Source organism: Drosophila rhopaloa, unplaced genomic scaffold (assembly GCF_018152115.1).
Source record: "Drosophila rhopaloa isolate 14029-0021.01 unplaced genomic scaffold, ASM1815211v1 contig_186, whole genome shotgun sequence".
NCBI classification, from domain to species: domain Eukaryota; kingdom Metazoa; phylum Arthropoda; class Insecta; order Diptera; family Drosophilidae; genus Drosophila; species Drosophila rhopaloa.
In genome coordinates, this window is record NW_025335068.1 from 80,260 (window position 1) to 99,873 (window position 19,614).

The 19,614-nt window shown below is 48.9% G+C and overlaps 1 long non-coding RNA gene across 1 annotated transcript; it reads left to right on the forward strand.

Annotated features, from left to right (window-relative positions):
* The first annotated feature begins 12,297 nt into the window (after positions 1 to 12,297).
* LOC123037622 lies at positions 12,298 to 13,022 on the forward strand. The gene is made up of 3 exons (XR_006417582.1): positions 12,298 to 12,441; positions 12,533 to 12,828; positions 12,932 to 13,022. It is a non-coding gene; the product is annotated as an uncharacterized LOC123037622 (long non-coding RNA).
* Positions 13,023 to 19,614: the final 6,592 nt, after the last annotated feature.

Below are 19,614 nucleotides of genomic sequence, written 5' to 3' on the forward strand. Positions count from 1 at the left end.
GTCCCGGCCCGTCAGACAAGTCGAATCCCTCTGTCCCTTTACTATCCGGCCCCGCCCCTCCCAAAGTATCTTCCCGGCTCGGCCTCGCCCGAAGGTCCAGGCCGGTGGATTTTCCGCCCTCGGCGCGAGACCCAGGGCTTTACACCCGCAAAGTATTCTCCCGGCTCGGCCTCGCCCGAAGGTCCAGCCCGGTGGATTTTCCGCCCTTGACGGGAGATCCAGGACTTCAACACCCGCAAAGTATTCTCCCGGCTCGGCCTCGCCCGAAGGTCCACCCCGGTGGATTTTTCGCCCTTGACGCGAGATCCAGGACTTTAACACCCGCAAAGTATTCTCCCGGCTCGGCCTCGCCCGAAGGTCCAGCCCGGTGGATTTTTCGTCCTTGACACGAGACCCAGGACTTCAACACCCGCAAAGTATTCTCCCGGCTCGGCCTCGCCCGAAGGTCCAGCCCGGTGGATTTTTCGCCCTTGACGCGAAACACGAGACAAGGATTCCACGCGTCCACGTTTCCGTCGACACGGGCAAGAACCTCCGGTGCAGACTCCCCATTAAAATCATCTGTTCACCTGTAGAACGGAACTCTCTAGTCCGGTGTTTCGGTGATTTACAAATTTCTTGTAAAGGACTCTTGAATCCGACTGAGATCTGTACCCCGGCCGAGAAAACATCCTTACAAGTGGCGCCCGAGCAGGGACGCCGAGACTAGCTAGAGATTTATACAAGTGGCCTAAAGACCCACTGTGAAAAGGGTAAAGTCGCCCGGGGAGCCGAGACGAAACGACCAGAGGAATAGAAGGATATAAGAAGGAAACCGCCCAGGAAAATAAGACGATGAGTACTCCTAAGGAACCCGAGGGTGAGTACGAAGAAGATAATTTTATCAAGAACCCTGGTGTAGGAGTCCGCTGGATATATGCACGCCGAAGAGACGAACTCAACTCCCTTGCCGTTGAGTTTGGCTTCAAAGCGGATGGTACCGTCGAAGAGGCCAGGAAGGCGTTTGCCAACCTGGTCAGCGCAGGGTCCTTCCCACAACGCGTGTGGAGCCGGCTAGCTCAGCTGCAGGAGCACTACAGCAGTCGGGCCCCGAGCCCCGTTCCCACAGGAAAGAACGACGAGATGGAGCAATTCGCAGAGTCCCTCCGAATCCCCGTCATCTCCGACGCTCCGTCGCTCGAGGTTCCCGCTCGTCATCGAGGAGTACATCCCGGAACGGAACACGGTGCCCGGATGCCGCTCAAAGATGTTCGCTTGGCCACTGGCCTGCAGGGACAGGAGGTGCGGAGTAATACGACTCCCACTCAGCACTTGCTTCCTGAGAAGATACACAAGTGGAACCTACGGTTTGATGGTAGCTCGGATCCGCTAACACTCATCGCTGTACTCGAAGAGAAGATGACGACGTATAGGATAAATCCGGAAGAGATCCCCCGGGCTATGTCCGAAATCTTCGAGGGTCCGGCGGCACGGTGGTTCCGTACTAGCCATCTGCAGTCTGCCTCTTGGGGAACTTTCCTGAGGGAATTCCTGGAGTTCTTCCTACCTCCGCGATATTTCGACCGATTAGAGGACGAGATTCGGACTCACGTGCAGAAAAGAGGAGAGCCTTTCAAAACATACCTGATCGAGCTTAGGACGAAGATGCAGCAGGCCGGGTACCGAGAAGAGGAAGAGTTGTACCGGCTATACATCAAGCGTAGTGAATTCGGGACGTTGAAGCAGCTAACCCACATGGCTACTGAGTACGAATGTGTCAAACAACTCGAGTCGACTCGAGACGGGACCACAGAAGGGACGGACAGGAACCGCGAGGGACCGCAACCTCGGCGTTCACCGAACCCCTTTCGGAACTTGGAGAGTACTACACAGGCAGGACACGTGACTCACCGGATGATCGGGCAAGAAACCTCACGAGTGGACGTGCAGCGTGCCTGCGGCCGTTGTGGTGAGAACGGACATTTCCGTCGCGACTATCCCAACCCACGTCGTGACTTTTGTTGGGATTGTGGCCGGGTGGGAGTGCTAACAATAGAGTGCTGCCGTCGAAATGCCTCGGGAAATGGAGGACGTCTCCGCCGGAATCCGGGTGCGGCAGAGACGAACGAAGCAACGGCCCGACCCCAACAAAACCCCCGTTAAGGATACACGGTGGGCTCATCACAGCAGCGATAGAAGTCGGAGGAAGGTGGGTAGACGCCACCGTTGATACGGGGGCATCGAGGAGTTTCGCCAGTGAAAGTTTTACAAAGCTGGTTGCCCGCGCAGACGAGGTTCGTGAAGTTGTCACCAGAATAGCGTTGGCCGATCGGTCATGTCTGGATGTGACAAAATTGTGGCGAGCCCCGGTCACGTTGGCGGGCACCACAGTTCTCTTACCCATGTTGGTGATGCCCACCATGTTGGACCGAGTGATACTTGGGATGGATTTCCTCAAAGCAGCCGGGACGCGCGTGCGATGTGGGCAGGCCACCCTCGAATTGCGATCCGAACCCCAGGCAAGAGGGGATCCTTTGTTACAACCAGTACTCATACCCCCGAAGGACGATCGAGAAGGAGCGGTGCACTCTGACAAGTTTAAGGTCCAATTGGGGACTGCTAGACAAGGAGGAACAGAGGTTCTTAGCCTGACGCCTACGTGGGACGCGGCCACGACACAAGACACTGGGAAAACTGCCAGGACGGAGGCGGAGGACCACGACAAAGGGCGACAGATTGTACCATCGAGCCCGAGGCAACAAGGCTTCCTCGAACGAGAGTTAGCTTTGTTCGAGAGTCTCCAGGGAGTATCTCAGATCGCCGAGCATCGTATCGTCATGCGCGACGATAAACCCTTAAAGCAAAGGTATTATCCCAGGAACCCTGCGATGCAACACGTCATCGATACCCAAGTAGATGAACTGCTCCGCGCGGGAGCCATCGAGCCTTCCAGGAGTCCACATAGCGCACCGATCGTGTTGGTGAAGAAAAAGGGGGGCGATTGGCGCATGTGTGTCGACTATCGACAGTTGAACGCACATTCAGTGCCCGACGCCTACCCTGTCCCGAGGATCAATCATATCCTGGAGAAGTTGCGTCACGCCCGGTATATCTCCACGTTGGATTTGAAAAACGGCTATTGGCAGATACCCATGGCCAAGGATAGTCGTCAATACACGGCCTTTACGGTTCCAGGTCGGGGACTATATCAATGGAAGGTCATGCCCTTTGGCCTGCACTCCGCCAGCGCAACTTTCCAACGTGCTCTGGACAGTGTGATTGGGGCGGAGATGGAGCCGGTTGCCTTTGCCTACTTAGATGACATCATTGTCGTTAGCGCTACGGAGGAGCAGCACCTCGCACACCTCGCCGAAGTGTTTCGCAGGTTACGGGCGGCAAATTTGAGGATAAATCCAAGGAAATGTACATTCTTCAAACAGAAACTGGTTTACCTCGGTCATGTGATCTGCGGCGAAGGGATTCAGACTGATCCTGAGAAGGTGTCTGCGATCAATGGGCTGAAGACCCCCACCAACCTGAAAGAACTACGCCAATGGATCGGGATGGCATCCTGGTACCGGAGATTCGTCCCGGGCTTCGCGACCATCGTGCAACCGGTGACCGCATTGCTGAAGAAAGGCCGGAATTGGACTTGGGGACCGGAACAGCAAACCGCCTTGGAAGAGATTAGAAGATGCCTGACCACCGCCCCCGTGTTGGGTTGTCCGGATTTCGACCGGAAGTTTGTCTTACAGACCGATGCGAGTGACATAGGCTTGGGAGCGGTGTTATCTCAGGACGTCGAGGGCCAAGAGAAGGTCATCGCATACGCTAGTCGTCGACTAACTCCCGCGGAGCACAATTACACGACGACAGAAAAGGAGTGTCTGGCCATCATCTGGGCCATCAGGAAGATGCGATGTTACCTGGAAGGCTACCGATTTGAAGTCGTTACCGATCACTTGGCTCTCAAATGGTTAAATTCCATCGAAAGTCCGTCCGGCCGAATAGCGCGCTGGGCTTTGGAATTACAACAGTTCCAATTCGACGTGCGTTACCGACGAGGGAAGTTGAACGTCGTGGCTGATACGCTTTCCCGACAGCCCTGTGAGGTACTTCAAGGCGCTATCGAGCTCAAGGACCACTGCGAATGGATCAGGAAGATGAAAGACAAGGTACGCGACGAGCCTGAGAAGTTCTCTGACTACATGGTGGAGAACGGTCAGCTCTATAGGAACATGGGTTACCGAGCAGACGACGAGGACTACTTCCCGTGGAAACTCTGTGTACCCACTTACTGTAGAGCCCGCGTCTTATACGAATGTCATGATTCCCCAACCGCAGGACACTTGGGTGTCCGAAAGACGATCACCCGCCTGTCGCAAAGATATTTCTGGCCCGGCATGTACCGCGATGCAAAACAACACGTTCGGCACTGCGAGTCGTGCCAGAAATTTAAGACCGTTCAGACCAAAGCAGCAGGGAAAATGCTTACCCGTGTCGTAAGCGAACCCTTCGACATTCTCTGCGCTGACTTTGTAGGTCCGCTGCCCCGATCGAAACAAGGGAACTCGATGCTTCTCGTTTTCCATGACGTGTTCTCCAAATGGGTAGAGTTGATCCCACTCCGGAAAGCCACCGCTGCGGCAGTCCAGAAAGCGTTTAGGGAACGTATACTCGGGCGAGTGGGCACTCCCCGGAAGTTCGTGTGCGACAACGGAACCCAATTCACAAGTCGGGCCCTAAAAGACTACTTTGCTAAGCTCGGCGTGGAAGTCCAGTACACGGCTCCGTATTGTCCGCAGGAGAATCCCACCGAGAGGACCAATCGCACGGTGAAGACGCTGATTTCTCAGCTGTCGGAAGGAGACCAGAGTACGTGGGACAATATGCTGCCGGAGATTTCCCTCGCTATTAATAGTAGTGTATCGGACTCGACTGGGTACACTCCCGGATTTCTAACTCAGGGACGGGAGCTACGCTTGCCTGCGATGCTGTATGACGAACTCACCCCTGGATCAGCGGTCGTGCATACAGGTCCTGAAGACAAGGCGTCACACCTCCAAGGGATCTTCGACATCGTGCGGTCGAACCTGCAACGAGCATCTCTGGAGCAGGCGAGGCACTATAACCTTCGGAGGCGCGAATGGAGACCAACGCTCGGGAGCCAAGTATGGCTGCGACAACATCCCTTATCAAAAGCGACCGAGGGATTCGCCGCCAAACTCGCTCCTAAGTATGACGGTCCCTACACCGTCGCGAAGTTCACATCGCCGAACTTGGTACGTTTGCAGCGCCCAGGAGACCGTCGGCGGCGGATCGCCAACATATCTCAACTTAAACCCTACCACGCAGAGGACGCCCTCGATGCGAGCGATGACGACATCACCGGGCCAAGTAACCCGGCACGGTAAGCGGTCTGGAACTACGAAATAACTTTAAGATCCATACTTGTAATAGGTTAAGATTAACGAGTCCTTTGTTAGCTACACCGTTAGGTAGGGAATTCGAGAGGTAGGGTTATACCAATAAGTCTAGATTACTGTTTCAGATGGACGACGTGATCATGCTGTCCGATGACTCCCAAGGCACCGAAGCCTTCTATCCACGGGCGAATGACGGGGGTAGTCACGGAGAAGAAGAGGAGGAGGAGTTCCTTACCCCCGAAGGGGAAGGCGGTGGTAACTCGACGAGAGCGGACGACGATGAGTCCCGGGATCCCAACGACTGGCGTTTTGCTGAACCCAACGAGGACCAGTGGAGCCAGTCTACGTCACCCCAGTCGGCCCCGTACCGTCTCGACGACGACGAGGATAACGCTAGCGACCGAGACTCCGACCAGTTCAGCAGACCGCCACGCTCTCGAGACAGTTCGCCGAGCAGTCATCCCCAGGGACGACGGCCAGGGGAACCGTTCTACACGGAGTCGCGACCATCCGGGTCTGAGGGAGATTGCCCGTGGACAAGACGCGATCCCCGAGCTGGCCATCCGAGGTACTCAAGGCACAACGAACCACGATTCCCGGACGTGGACCACTTCTACCACCATACGACGGAGGACCAGGTGTGCAGATACGCCGGGCATGTGTCGCTCCTGCGCATCGACGTCCGCTCGGTGCTCATCAAGGTGCCTGGGTTACCCGCGCAAGGCAGGTACTCCACGATCAGAGGCCTGCTAGTCCACGACGCGACACTGGGGACCCTACTCCAGTTGCCCCGTGCTCTGAGTACCTGGCCAGCTTCGAGTTGGTCACGGACAGCGAGGACGATGAAGAAGAGAGGCCCCTGTTTCGTCGATCTTCGTGGCGTCGCCCCAACAAGACCAGATGGCGGAGGTCATACCTCTCGGGGTCGACACCGAACGCCTCCACTATGGGGTTGCGAGGGACCTCTGGACTACGCCGCAGGAAGGAGGGAATCCCCAACGGTCCCCCAGTTGCGCTCATCCAGGTGAGCAGCTCGCCGAATGGGAAGATCGTGTTCTGGAGCAAGTCCTCACGGATCTATCAGGAGCTGGCTCCCCCGGGCCTTTTGCCGACGCGGTCCTCATGCGCACTCAGATGGCGACGGAAACGAACGCATCATTCGCGGCTGCGATGGAGGTGCACCAGTCGACAGGAAGGGAGGACGACCTGCTCCCATTACCAGAAGGTTGGGTCGGGGGAAGTAACCTAAGCTATCTGCCTCAACGCATCATAGAGCAGATAGAGCGGAAGGTGGCAACCCGGACCGGTCGTGGACGTCAAGTACGGATAGCCGTCGGAGAAGGCGCTCTCAGGTTTACCGTCACGATCAGGAGCGATGGACGCCTCTATATTGCGCCGCGGGAAGAAAGGGGAGGGTGTGACGAACCCGCCTAGGAGGCGTGTACGCCACAATGGTTCCTTCTTACGTTTATAATAGTTTTAAGAGAAATTACATGGAGTACAATAAATATTAAGTTACATCTAAGTTCAAATCCCAGGGTGGCAACGCTAACCGATATTTAGCCGAGGCGCATTTAATACTAGAAAAGTAAGGAGCTAAGATACCAGGAGTAGGAAAATACTGGAAATCCCGAATGCGGGAACAAGGAGAAAAGGGCATGCGATCACACAATAACCTGGAGCAGGGCCTCTTGGCTCTTCTCTCGGGATCGCGAAACGAGGCAGACGTGTGATCGGCACACGGCTCATGCGAAACTTCGAGGCTCCACGTGCACTCCGCAAGTTCATTCGCAAAGTAGGTCAAACGGGACGCCCGACGCGACCTTTCGCAGTTCTCCCTTCGCGAGTGTTCCGCGGGTTTAATTTGGCCAAGCGCCACGCTGCCAATCGTGGGTGACATTGAAGAGGTTAGTACAAATAGGTCCTGATACGCTCAGAACGGTGTAGCGGACTCGGGTGAGAAAAATCCCAATAAAGTTTTACGGTCGTGTAATCATATCTCCCGATCTTGTGTTTTCATTTCGTAGTTAAAAGTGAACCTAACCTAACCTAACCTCATTCCCAGAGCTACTTTGGGCCCGAACGTGGACATACTTCCCGTTCGCCACTGTAGCCGTAGTTTTTGCTCCGAGTAGTACCATCGGACCCGAACGCGGACCCCTTCCCGTTCGATCCGGTAGTTTCCCCATCCCCCTTGCGTAGTTTGGGATTTGTGCGTGGACACCCGTCCCGCCGGATCCATTTCTCGGTAGTTTCCCCACTCCCTCGCGTAGTTTGGGATTTGTGCGTGGACCCCCGTCCCGCCGGATCTGTTCCCCGGTAGTTTCCCCATCCCCCTTGCTTAGTTTGGGATTTGTGCGTGGACACCCGTCCCGCCGGATCCATTGCTCGGTAGTTTCCCCACTCCCTCGCGTAGTTTGGGATTTGTGCGTGGACACCCGTCCCGCCGGATCCGTTCTCCGGTAGTTTCTCTATCCCCCTGCGTAGTTTGGGATTTGAGCGTGGACACCCGTCCCGCCGGATCTATTAACCTAGTGTCTGGTCTACGTAGTAGTTTGGAGACTGGCACGTGGACACCCGTCCCGGCCGGTCAGACAAGTCGAATCCCTCTGTCCCTTTACTATCCGGCCCCGCCCCTCCCAAAGTATCTTCCCGGCTCGGCCTCGCCCGAAGGTCCAGGCCGGTGGATTTTCCGCCCTCGGCGCGAGACCCAGGGCTTTACACCCGCAAAGTATTCTCCCGGCTCGGCCTCGCCCGAAGGTCCAGCCCGGTGGATTTTCCGCCCTCGACACGAGACCCAGGACTTCAACACCCGCAAAGTATTCTCCCGGCTCGGCCTCGCCCGAAGGTCCAGCCCGGTGGATTTTCCGCCCTTGACGCGAGATCCAGGACTTCAACACCCGCAAAGTATTCTCCCGGCTCGGCCTCGCCCGAAGGTCCAGCCCGGTGGATTTTTCGCCCTTGACGCGAAACACGAGACAAGGATTCCACGCGTCCACGTTTCCGTCGACACGGGCAAGAACCTCCGGTGCAGACTCCCCATTAAAATCATCTGTTCACCTGTAGAACGGAACTCTCTAGTCCGGTGTTTCGGTTATTTACAAATTTCTTGTAAAGGACTCTTGGATCCGACTGAGATCTGTACCCCGGCCGAGAAAACATCCTTACAATATAGGGTTACATGAGTATTTTAATTTATGTAGAAGTAGATAAGTAGATTTGTAGTTTATAGTTTGTAGTGGGTGGTTATTGTTGATTATTTTGTGGTTTTATTAACTTTAAAACTAAACTTAAAATAAAAAAAACCTGGCACCACCCAGATGTGGGCGGCGATAATCAAATTTCCAGTAATTTTCTCCCAGTTTAATTCCTTTCCTCGCAGACTCCCAGATTTCGAATTTGGCGCCGGAAGCTGCGAACACAAAAGCACTTTATTTTATATTTTTATACTTGAGAGGGTATTATAATTTGCAAAAGGTGCAACGCAGGAGGAGACATTGTCTATAAAGTATTATTTGAGGAACCCCTGAGTGATATAGATGGTTGTGGTCCGTTGTGCTGACAGTAGTTAAAAATATCGAATTAAATTAAGGAGGATTGGGTTTTGTATGTGGCCTGGTGTGTAGTGTTGTTTTTATTTGGAGTGCGGTAGGGGCGGTGGGGGGTTGGGGCCCTCGGGCAGGTGTAAGTTTGTTATTTAGCACAAAAGCACTTTATTTTATATTTTTTTTTATCTAAAACTTGCACTCTCACTTTGGAATTTTGTTCCCAGAAACATGACTACTTTTTCTCAGCTTCTAGATGGTTCTGATTTGCCCTTTAGTTGCCCTTCTTGTAAGTCAGCTCAATTGCCTTTTCGAGAGAGAGTTTTCCGAAATTTAAAACTATCTTGCGCCCACTATTCTACTAGTTCCGCCACGAACCAGCACGACTCCGGACCAGTTCTCCATTCCCAGGCCATCCCTAGTATCGGCATCTGTTGCTCCTCTCTAACCCAGGTACGCGGTCGTTTGGTATGTTTTGATTTTGTATAGGTTTATTTCCTTTATTTTTGGCAGACCATAACACTACACTACGGTTTCGTTTACTTGTCAATGGAACAGGAGTACAATTGAGGCTGCCAGTAGCTCAACGCAGGCCACGCCCACGCCCTGAGATATATTCGTCCTGCCGCTTTGAAAGGGTTAGCCGGGCCATTAATTGGGTACGTATTTGCACGTTTGTACATATGTACCTATGCTGCAATTATTGTTTCAAATCTTTCGCATGAAATACTCCCAATCGTTTCCCTTGTAATGTTTCCAGCTCATATAGGTTATTCCTTACGGGTCTTACTATGCGGCACTTGGAGTACTTGCGACAAAACTTGGCATTTATGTTGTTCTTGAAATCGCTGAGAATGAAGTTTCGCTTAAAGATTTCTTGGCCAGGTAGGTACTTGATTTCTTTAGCTCTTCTATTGTATTGTTTTGCTGATCTCTCATATGTTTCATTAATGCGTTCTGTTACCTTTTCTCTTATAAGTTGAAGCCGATCCGTTCGAGATAGACTCTGTATCTGGGCTTCGTTTACGGCGTCTAGTTTTCGGGCTATCCTATAATCTTGCCCGCTCAGGAACATGTGTTGGCCAAACATGGCAAAGTATGGGGAGACACCAGTGCTCTTGTGGACGGCACTCCGCAGAGAACCTTGAATCTCGACTATCTTGTCATCCCAACGTGTGTGGTCTTCCCCTACATGGATCCTAATAGCTGCAAGTACGGATTGGTTCACGCGCTCTGAGGCATTCGACTGTGGAGCATACCTGCCGGTCCTCTTATGACGAATTTGATACTTCTCCAGGAAACTTTGAAACCGGCTTGCTACAAACTGGACTCCGTTGTCGGTGAGTATTACCTCTGGAACACCAAACTCATGCAATATTTTCGACTCCAGATATCTGACGACTGCGTCTGCTGTCGCTTTTGGCATTGCTTTTAACCAAACAAACTTCGTCAGATGATCCAGCACTACCAATATGTAGCAGTTGCCCCTTTTTGACCGTGGATATTTTCCCAGGAAATCCATATACAGCTGCTGCATGGGCCGTGAGGTGATTGTTTGTTTGCCCATTTTCGGCCTAGTCATCTGGGTTGTGTGCTTGGTTTCCTTGCAGATGTTGCAGTCTTTAACGTAGTTTTTCACCTGGATTGCCATCTTGGGCCAGTAGTAGAACTGCCTAAGCCTGTTAAGCGTGCGACCTATGCCTCCATGCATCGCGGTATCGCTGTCGTGTGCTTGCTGGATTAAAGTATTTGTTAACGCTTCCGGAATCCACAGCTTCCACGGAAATTCCTGTGTGTCCCCGGTCACAAATTGTATTCGCTTGAGCAAGAGCCCGTCTTCCACCACTAAATCTGGAAACTGCTCCGCATTTTCCTTCACCGTTTGGATTCTTTCCAGATACTCGGGACTTTCAAATTCAATGGTTTCAAAATCGAACACCTCAATGGCTTCTACCTCCGGGCTACGGGACAACATGTCTGCCACCACGTTATCTTTCCCCTTCCGGTGCTCTATTTGGAAATCATATGCCTGTAACGCCAACGACCACCGCGCCAATCGTCCGTTTAGGTCTTTTAGCGTCATGAGCCATTGAAGACTGGAATGATCGGTGATGACTGTGAAGGGTAAGAGTTCTATATATGGGCGAAATCTATACACAGCTTTCACTGCGGCTAAGCACTCTTTCTCTGTCACCGTGTAGTTCAATTGAGCTCCTCGCAGCTTCTGAGAGTAAAACGCTATCGGTCTCTCATTTCCATCCATATCCTTTTGAAAGAGAACCGCACCAATACCCACATGGCTCGCGTCGCATTGGACGAAGAATCTGCTCTGAAAGTCTGGATGTATCAGCACGGGAGCTGAGGTGAGTGCTGTTTTCAGTTTGTCAAATGCCTCTTCTGCTGCAGGTGTCCACTTGAACTTGGTCTTTGACTTCAAACAGTCCGTCAGAGGCGCCGATACATCTGAAAAACCTCGAATGAATCGCCTGTACCATCCAGCTGTTCCTAGGAAACTCCTCAACTGTCTCACATTCTTTGGTACTGGGATCTTGGCTATTGCCTGAATCTTCCCTGGATCCGTCCTCAAGGACCCCTCTCCGATTACAAAACCCAGATACTTCAGGAATCGGAAGCAGAACTTGGATTTGTGTAGCCCGATCGTGAGGTTGGCGTTTTGTAAGCTCTTGGCAACTTCGGTAAGTATCCGCATATGATCCTTGAACGTTTTCGAAATAATCAACAGATCGTCTAGGTACACAAAGACGTTGCTCCTGAGCTTCTGAGGGATGACCCGGTCCATTAGTCGACATAGCCGTTGAGCAGCGTTACATAAACCAAACGGCATCCTCCGAAATTGATACAACGGCCTTCCCGGGATGGTGAATGCGGTGTACTCCCTGCTTTTTTTGTCCAGCTCAATTTGCCAGAACGCATGCTTTAAATCCACACTGCTAATGTAAATGGTTTCATCCACACGGCTCAGAATCGACTCTATATTCTGCAATGGGTAAGCATCCTTGATCGTTACCTTATTGAGTTTCCTCGCATCTAAGCCGGTTTTTCCCAGGTTTTTGGACCAGAGTAACTCTATTGTTCCATGGGCTTTCACTAGTCTCGATTACACCTAATCGCAACATTTCGTCTACTTCCGCATAGAGCAATTCCTGGACTTTTGGTGACACCGAATAGAACCTTTCCTTTACTGGGACTGTTCCCGCCTCCAGTTGTATGGAATGCGTTTCCAGTTCCGTCAGTCCCATGCCGTGTCTTTCGTAAGTTAGAAACTTATCCTGCACTAACTCCAACTGTGTTTTCTCTTCCTCAGACAGGATGTGTGGTTCTACCGGTTCGCCCGTAACATGGAACTCATTCTCAATCGACGACAATTCACCTACCCCTACGACGTCCGGAGCTAATGAAAATTTCCGCCAAAAGTCTATTCCCAAATATAGTTTTTGCCGCAGTGAGGGACATAGGAGCAATGATATGCGGTGAGTTTCCTGTTTATAGCAAACGTCCACCTCGACCCATATCCGTGTTGCACCCTGTATGTACTGTTGATCTCACTTTCAAAACTTCTAGTTTCAGCCGCTTTACCAGGTCCATACACCCGTCTCCTAGGATGCTCTTCGATGCTCCCGTGTCAAGTAGCCCCTGCATTGGATAATTTGCAACCAATACCTCGGCAAACGCTCGGTTTTCCGTCGTAGCTGCTGATATTATAGCTGTGCAGACCTCTCTTCGTTCCTGTTTTCGGTGCTGGTAACGCCTCCGGGCTCGGATTATCCTCGACGACTTGCGGGAATGGCTATCTCCCCTTGGTTCTCCAAATATCCTTTCCCTTGCCTGCTGATAGTCGCGTTCCCTCTCTTCCATAGGTCTGGCCACGTATTTTGTTCCTATATTTACCTTGTTTATGTTTTTATTTATTAATATCTTCTTAAACACTGACTTATATTTATCTTTTAACATATCTTTCAGATCCTCGGAGGCAGTTAATTCGTCGTCTTGGGATGGGAGCGGGACTCCTCCGGTTGCGTCAAGCTCCATCTCGCGTTTGCCGCCTGACATTTCGGACACCGAGTAAAACGTACTCCCTGTCGGCCGCATCTGTAGCAGAACTTATTAAGGACCTCCGAGTCGCACGTGTAATACGTGTGTCCCGGCATGGAGCAATTGTAGCAGACCAACGTACTTTGCGCTCCGCCTTCTCTGCCCCGGGAAATGGCCTCTACAAACTCGGAGTCCTCGTCTGGCTCCTGGGATACATACGCCTCGTGAACCTGGTGCTTCTCCTTCGGTGGTCTCTGGTGCTCTTGCATCCCGGATGTGCGCGACCAGCGATTGGCCAAAACCCTCTCGGCTTCGTGGCATTCCTCCCTCAGTTGTTCCAGGTTAGTTAACCACATCGGATATATTATCCTCGATATCCCGTCTCTGATGTTCACTTTAATTGTCCTTATTAGGTCGTGGTCGGATATGTTGATGTCCAACTGGGATCGGAGGCTCAGCATCGCCTGCAGATACTCATCCACGCTCTCTCCTGGTCGTTGCTTTCGCTCGCGTAGTTCTCGCTCACGCTCGAAGTTCGAACGCAGCGTTTGGAAACGTTGTTGCAGCGCGTTTTTTAGATTTGGCCAATCCCTCAATCCCGTTGTGCGTACGTGCATCCAAAACCACTCCTTGGCCTGACCATCTACCAGGCAGTGAAATGATCGAAGGACCTCTTCCCACGTGACTTGGTAAGCCATCTGTAGATGCTCTATCCGGAATATAAATTTACCAATTGGCATTCCCCTAGGTCCGCCATCGAAGGATATACCCCACTTCCTGGGATGGCTCATCTCGGGTTTGTAATCCCTACGCCCGCCACTTGGATTCCCATTCAAACTTCCGGCAGCTGAAACTCCTGGCCTAAACAAAGGCGGTGGTTGGCTATACTGATGCCAACCCGCCCATACCCTCTGTTGCTCTTCCCAGAGTCTGCCATCAGCTCGCTGCTGCGCTGGATTAGGCATGGCTGCTTCCATCGATGGTCTAGGAGGAGGCTCCTGAGTGTCTGCCTGTGCCTTCACTGTAGGGCGGACGATCTGATTGATTTCCTTCATGAAATTCATCATATCCTGTTGCATTTGCTTCTGGAAAGCAGAGACCTCAATGGACGCCGCTTTACGGTAAGTTTCATGAGCTTGTAATAGAGCTAAATTAATGGCTGACTCTATTTCTTTACCTAAATGCACAGGACTCTTCCCTTCCTCATCGCTAGTGAGATTGTGTTGGTCGCCGCGGGGAACTCCGTCGCTAGTATGTGCTTCCACGCCCCCCACTGCTCCCGTCATATCCTGCTGGTCACTAATCTCAAAGGCTGCGCTACCATCCATCATAAACCCCTGGGGAGGAGTGATATCCTTTATCTCTCGGTTCACTTTCTGATTGGCTTGGGAACGTGTAGCTGGCGGAGTCATTATTTCGGATCCGCGGTTCAAAAAAAACTCTAAACTTCTTCTAATTTTTCTTTTGAATGTCTGCCTGTTTCTTTCGCCTTCTGACATATCTTTTCTTCCCTTTTTTTTCTTAACTTTTCTGTTTTTCTCTTTTGTCTGCTAGGTAGGGTGAGTGACGAATATTTTACCCAGCCCACTGTACTTTCATATTTTTTTTTTTTTTTTTTTTCGCGCGGAGTCCCACGGCCCACTTACCCGCCCAACCGACCGAGGGGCGCAGCCGTGTATCGTACGGCACGATTCGCGATAGGATAGACGCGAGATAGGAAAATAAAGGTAAAGGTCCGGGGAAAAAAGTAATAGTTAGATCAATCTTGTGCCAATGAAGCAAGTATTAATCGTTTTAGGAGCGGCAGAGAGTCAAGATTTGATATTACAGGAAAAAGTCTATTATAGTCAGAACATAATACTCTGAAAGGCTCATGCAAGGCATAGTTAGATCTACAATGATTTAAAATTAGGGGAATATAATTTCTAGTTAATCTACTTGGCACAGAAAAGTTTAGCCGACTTAACAAGTCGGGGCAGTCAATATCACCATGTATAAGGTTATAAATAAAGATAGTACCAAGCATCGTTCTACGGTTGGCAAGGGATGGTAAATTAATCAAAAGAAGTTTACTAGAATAAGAAGGTAAGATAAGATTTGCATCCCAGTTTAGGCGCCGTAAAGCAAAGAGAAGGAAGTTTTTTTGTACAGATCTACTCCAGAATCGGACGGACTAGCGAAATAAATAAAGTTTTAGTCAAATAAGGATCATCGAATTTTTTTGACCACCTTTTAATAAATCCAAGCACTCCTCTGGCTTTATTAACCATGGACGAAATGTGATTAGAAAATTTTAGTTTAGGGTCCAAGAGAACGCCAAGATCGTTTACAAGAGTTATTCTATCCAAAGAGCTGCCACTTAACGTGTAAGTCGCGTATATCGGATTGGCCCGATAAAAAGTCATCAGCTTGCACTTGGAGCCGTTTAAATTTAGTAAATTATCTCGGCACCAGTTTTGAAAATTATCTAGATCGGATTGCAAGTCTAAATGGCAGGAAATGTCCTTATACTGCAGGCACAACTTAACATCATCTGCGTACATAAGTACGCGAGAATGACTTATAATTGAGGGAAGATCGTTAATAAATAATGTAAAAAGTAACGGACCCAGATGGCTCCCTTGTGGGACACCGGAGGTAACACGGAGAATTTCAGAAATTGAATTTTTAAAAAGGACCCTTTGTGACCTGCCATTTAGATAACTTGAAATCCATTTAAGCAGATCAACTGGAAAACCTAAAAGGTCAAGTTTATGAATAAGAAGTAAGTGATTTACAGAGTCAAATGCTTTACTAAAGTCAGTGTAAATGACATCTGTTTGAAAACTACTATTGAAGCCTTTTATCACAAATGTAGTGAGCTCTAGAAGGTTTGTAATTGTGGATCTACGTTTAATAAATCCGTGTTGACACGGAGAAATAATTGATCTGCAAAAGTGCTGCAAATGAGGAGTAATAATTTTTTCAAAAAGCTTAGGAATAGCTGACAACTTAGAAATACCTCTGTAGTTACTGGCTTCTAACTTGTTACCTTTTTTGAAAAGAGGAATAACAAATGATTCCTTCCAAATATTTGGGAATTGGGACGTTTCTAGAGATAAGGTAAACAACTTGTGAATAGGTTTGCACAGGGCCTTAGCGCAATACCTAAGCACGCACCCAGGAATACCATCGGGCCCTGGCGAATAAACAGGCTTAATACGAAGAAGATCCAAAAGAAGAGAGCTTTCTGTTAAAGTGGGACAGAATATGAGGTTTGACTTGGGCATGGTGTAAGAATAAGGCTGAGATTAATAATCTAAAGTAGAGTAAGTCGTTTGAAAAAATTGGGCAAATATATCGGCTATTGCCTGATCTGTGGTTCCCGTCATGTTTTCGAACGACAGCGAGGAAGGAAAAGAGTTAGATTTACGCTTGGTGTTAACAAAATTATAAAACTGTTTCGGGTCCTGAGAGAACTGGACCTTACAACGGTTTAAGTAACTATTATAACACTGAGCATTAAGCACGGTAAATCTTGACCGAGCACTTAGATATCTAGTAAAAACAGATTGAGAACCGGTATTTTTATATTTCCTAAAAAGTCTGGACTTTACATTTCTTAAGTGTGTCAACTCTTTGCTAAACCAAGGTGATTTATTGGAAGTTGACGGATAGTACCACGGAACACAGGAATTAAAAAATGAGTTTATTGCAGTATAAAAAACATTAACTGCATCGGACATATTATTGCATAAGTAAAGATCAGACCAATTAAAGCCAGAAATAAAATTATTAAGCCTCAGAAAGTCTGCCTTGCGAAAACAATGTATTCGTTTGGATTTTTCTGATTTTTCTTCTATAACTCTACCCGTATCAAATGAAAGTTCGATTGTTGGGTGATATGGATCTTCAGGTTGCGTGAGTGGTGCTACTCTGGACAGAAACACACCTTCAGGATTCGATACAAAACACAAATCAAGTAGGCGACCTAATGAATTTCGAACATGGTTTACTTGAGATAGAGATATGTCAAGCAGGCCATCAATAAAATCATGTTGTGCTATAGGTAGTAAGACATTCGATCCATCCTCAGTGGACCAAGTAACTCCAGGTATATTAAAATCACCTAGAACTATCAACTGATCCCTATCGGAAAGCTTATTTGCAACGGACTTAATAACGGATAGGTGATTTAAATAATCAGGAAGTTCAGACAACGGCGGAATATAAGAGCAAGTTATGTATATAAAGTTACCAGGAAGCGATAACTTTACACAAATAAATTCAATGGTATTGAATTCATCAAAAAATAACTCCTCAGACGGGAAGTTTGAATCAACTCCAATTAAGACTCCACCTCCCCGTCTAGAGGGACGGTCATACCTATATATTGTGTACTTACCTGGAAAAACTTCGGAGCTAAAGATCTCCGGCTTTAACCAGGTTTCTGTGAACACAATAATATGAGATGCAAAGGAAAGGCTATCAGAATACAATTTAGTGAGTTTGCTACGCAAACCTCTTGCATTCTGATAGGAAAGAAGGAGGTTAGAAGTTAGTTTTTTGAAATTGGTACACTGGTTTGGCCTCGACTAGGAAGTTTTACTCCTACGGGCCCCTTCTTCTTTATCTTAGCCTCGAACTCTTTTACAACCATATTATCCGGTCAAAAGTCGCCCGAGCATATGGCTTCAAAAAGCTCGTTAGGGACAGTTATCTTGAAAGATGAAATGTCTCTAGCATAAGAAAACTTAATTTTTCCACCTTTACACTATTACAATCGGCTTTAGTTTTGTCTTGTATATAAGACAATACATCAGAAGATGTTTGATCAGGGGAAAGCCGAGAAACGAAAATTTGTTTCTTTAGTGGAACCACTAAAAGGGATTTTGGTGGAGCAGACATTGTTTCTGCAAAACCAACTTGAGCCGGTTGTCCGGACTCAGTAGTCCCTTGTGGTGGTGATACTACATTCTGAGAGATAGGTGGATCCACTAATTGTGAAACCACTACGGACAAATCGGAATTATTAGAAGTCCCTGGTTGCATGCATTCTGTAACGGATTGTTCGGATACCGAATCTGATCTTAGCTGATCTTAGCAACATTTGAGGGTTTGCTGAAATCAGCGGCTGATCCGCCGGAATGCTCTGTTGTTCTTTTGATTTCGGTTGCGGGGTGTTCCCCCTTTGCTCCTTACCACCAGCGGCCTTTTTGCGCTTAGGAGACTCTTCTAATAGCTTACGACTATTAAACTGCGAGTCCAGCGCAGATAGGAGATCATCAGCTCGACGAAAACTATCTCTAGCCACTCCGAAACAGCTAATCAGTCCCATCAGGCCGCCTTTAGTTTGGCGCATGAACGATTTCATCTCGTTCGCAACCTCGACACAAGCGTCACAACAAAACTGCAAATTGGGTCCCTTTGAAAGGTCATCACTTGTCCGGCCAGTAAAACCGGCGCACTTGGTGTGCACCATATTTTCACACAGCCAGCAAGTCATATTAGACTGGTCAGCCCTGATTACGAGGCTGCATTTTTTGCAGAAGCAGACTAAATTTTTATTATTCATTTTATTTATTTACCACTGTACCAAGAAAGCGAAATTGAAATTTATAAGCGAGCAGTTATAAGTACCGCAAGAGCGCAGAAACTGCACGCTTAGAACTTTGAAAAGCAAAGAGAGCAAGAGAGCGGGAGTGTAAATAAGTTAAAGTGCATGCACAAAAGAGAAAGAGCGTGGATATAAATAGGATAGAAAACACAGAATTACGAAAAACTAAAACAATTTATTAGTATCAATACAAAGAGCACTCGCGAAGCGAACGGAGTTTAAATTTATGTTTAAATAACCGAAAGAAAGTTGAATGTTGTTTTTATAAAACCCACCGATGGGAATAAACGAAAACAAAATACAAAATTCGAAGCGCAGAAAAAAAACACGACCGTTCACTTTGAAAGTCAAAGTCCTTCTTGTTTCTTTTCAGCAGCTTTCATCTTCTTTGGCCGGACTACATGTGTGTTGCTTCCAGCAACCTTTTCCACAAGGACCACGACCGCTGGATGTTGTAAGCTACACCTGATCTCTTTTGGTTGATTCTGACTTTTCGCCGTCTTTTAGGTTTAGACTTCTTCTTCCGACGCCTTGATGGGCCGCGCCGACGTATTTCTGTTCCTTCGGGTCCGGTCGGGCATCTCGCGATTCCTACTGGCTGCCTCTCGCCTCTTAGTGGGACTCTGATTTGTCTTGTAAATTATGCGACCACTGTTGTCGAGGACCAGCCGGAGATTCTCTTCCTTTTCTTTTTTTCTGTCTTTTTATTATGTTTTCTTTGGGCGCCACTCTGTTATGTCTCGACTTATTTTTGGTGATCCAACCATCGGATTCCGGCTAGCAATCGGATTTCTCAAGCGTGAGTCTGACCTCGATAGTTGGATCTGTCGGCACACAGTAATAATTTATTTTCTTCAGACTTGATGGCAACTTTAAAAATGAAAGGAAACAAGGACTGCGTACCTGCTGTTAATGGCCGCGGAATATACCCCCCTTCCTTGAGCTGCTGTATCTTTTAAGCAACTCCCCGACACTGGCTACTGGGTCTATTATGCGTCACCTCACCCCATTGTCA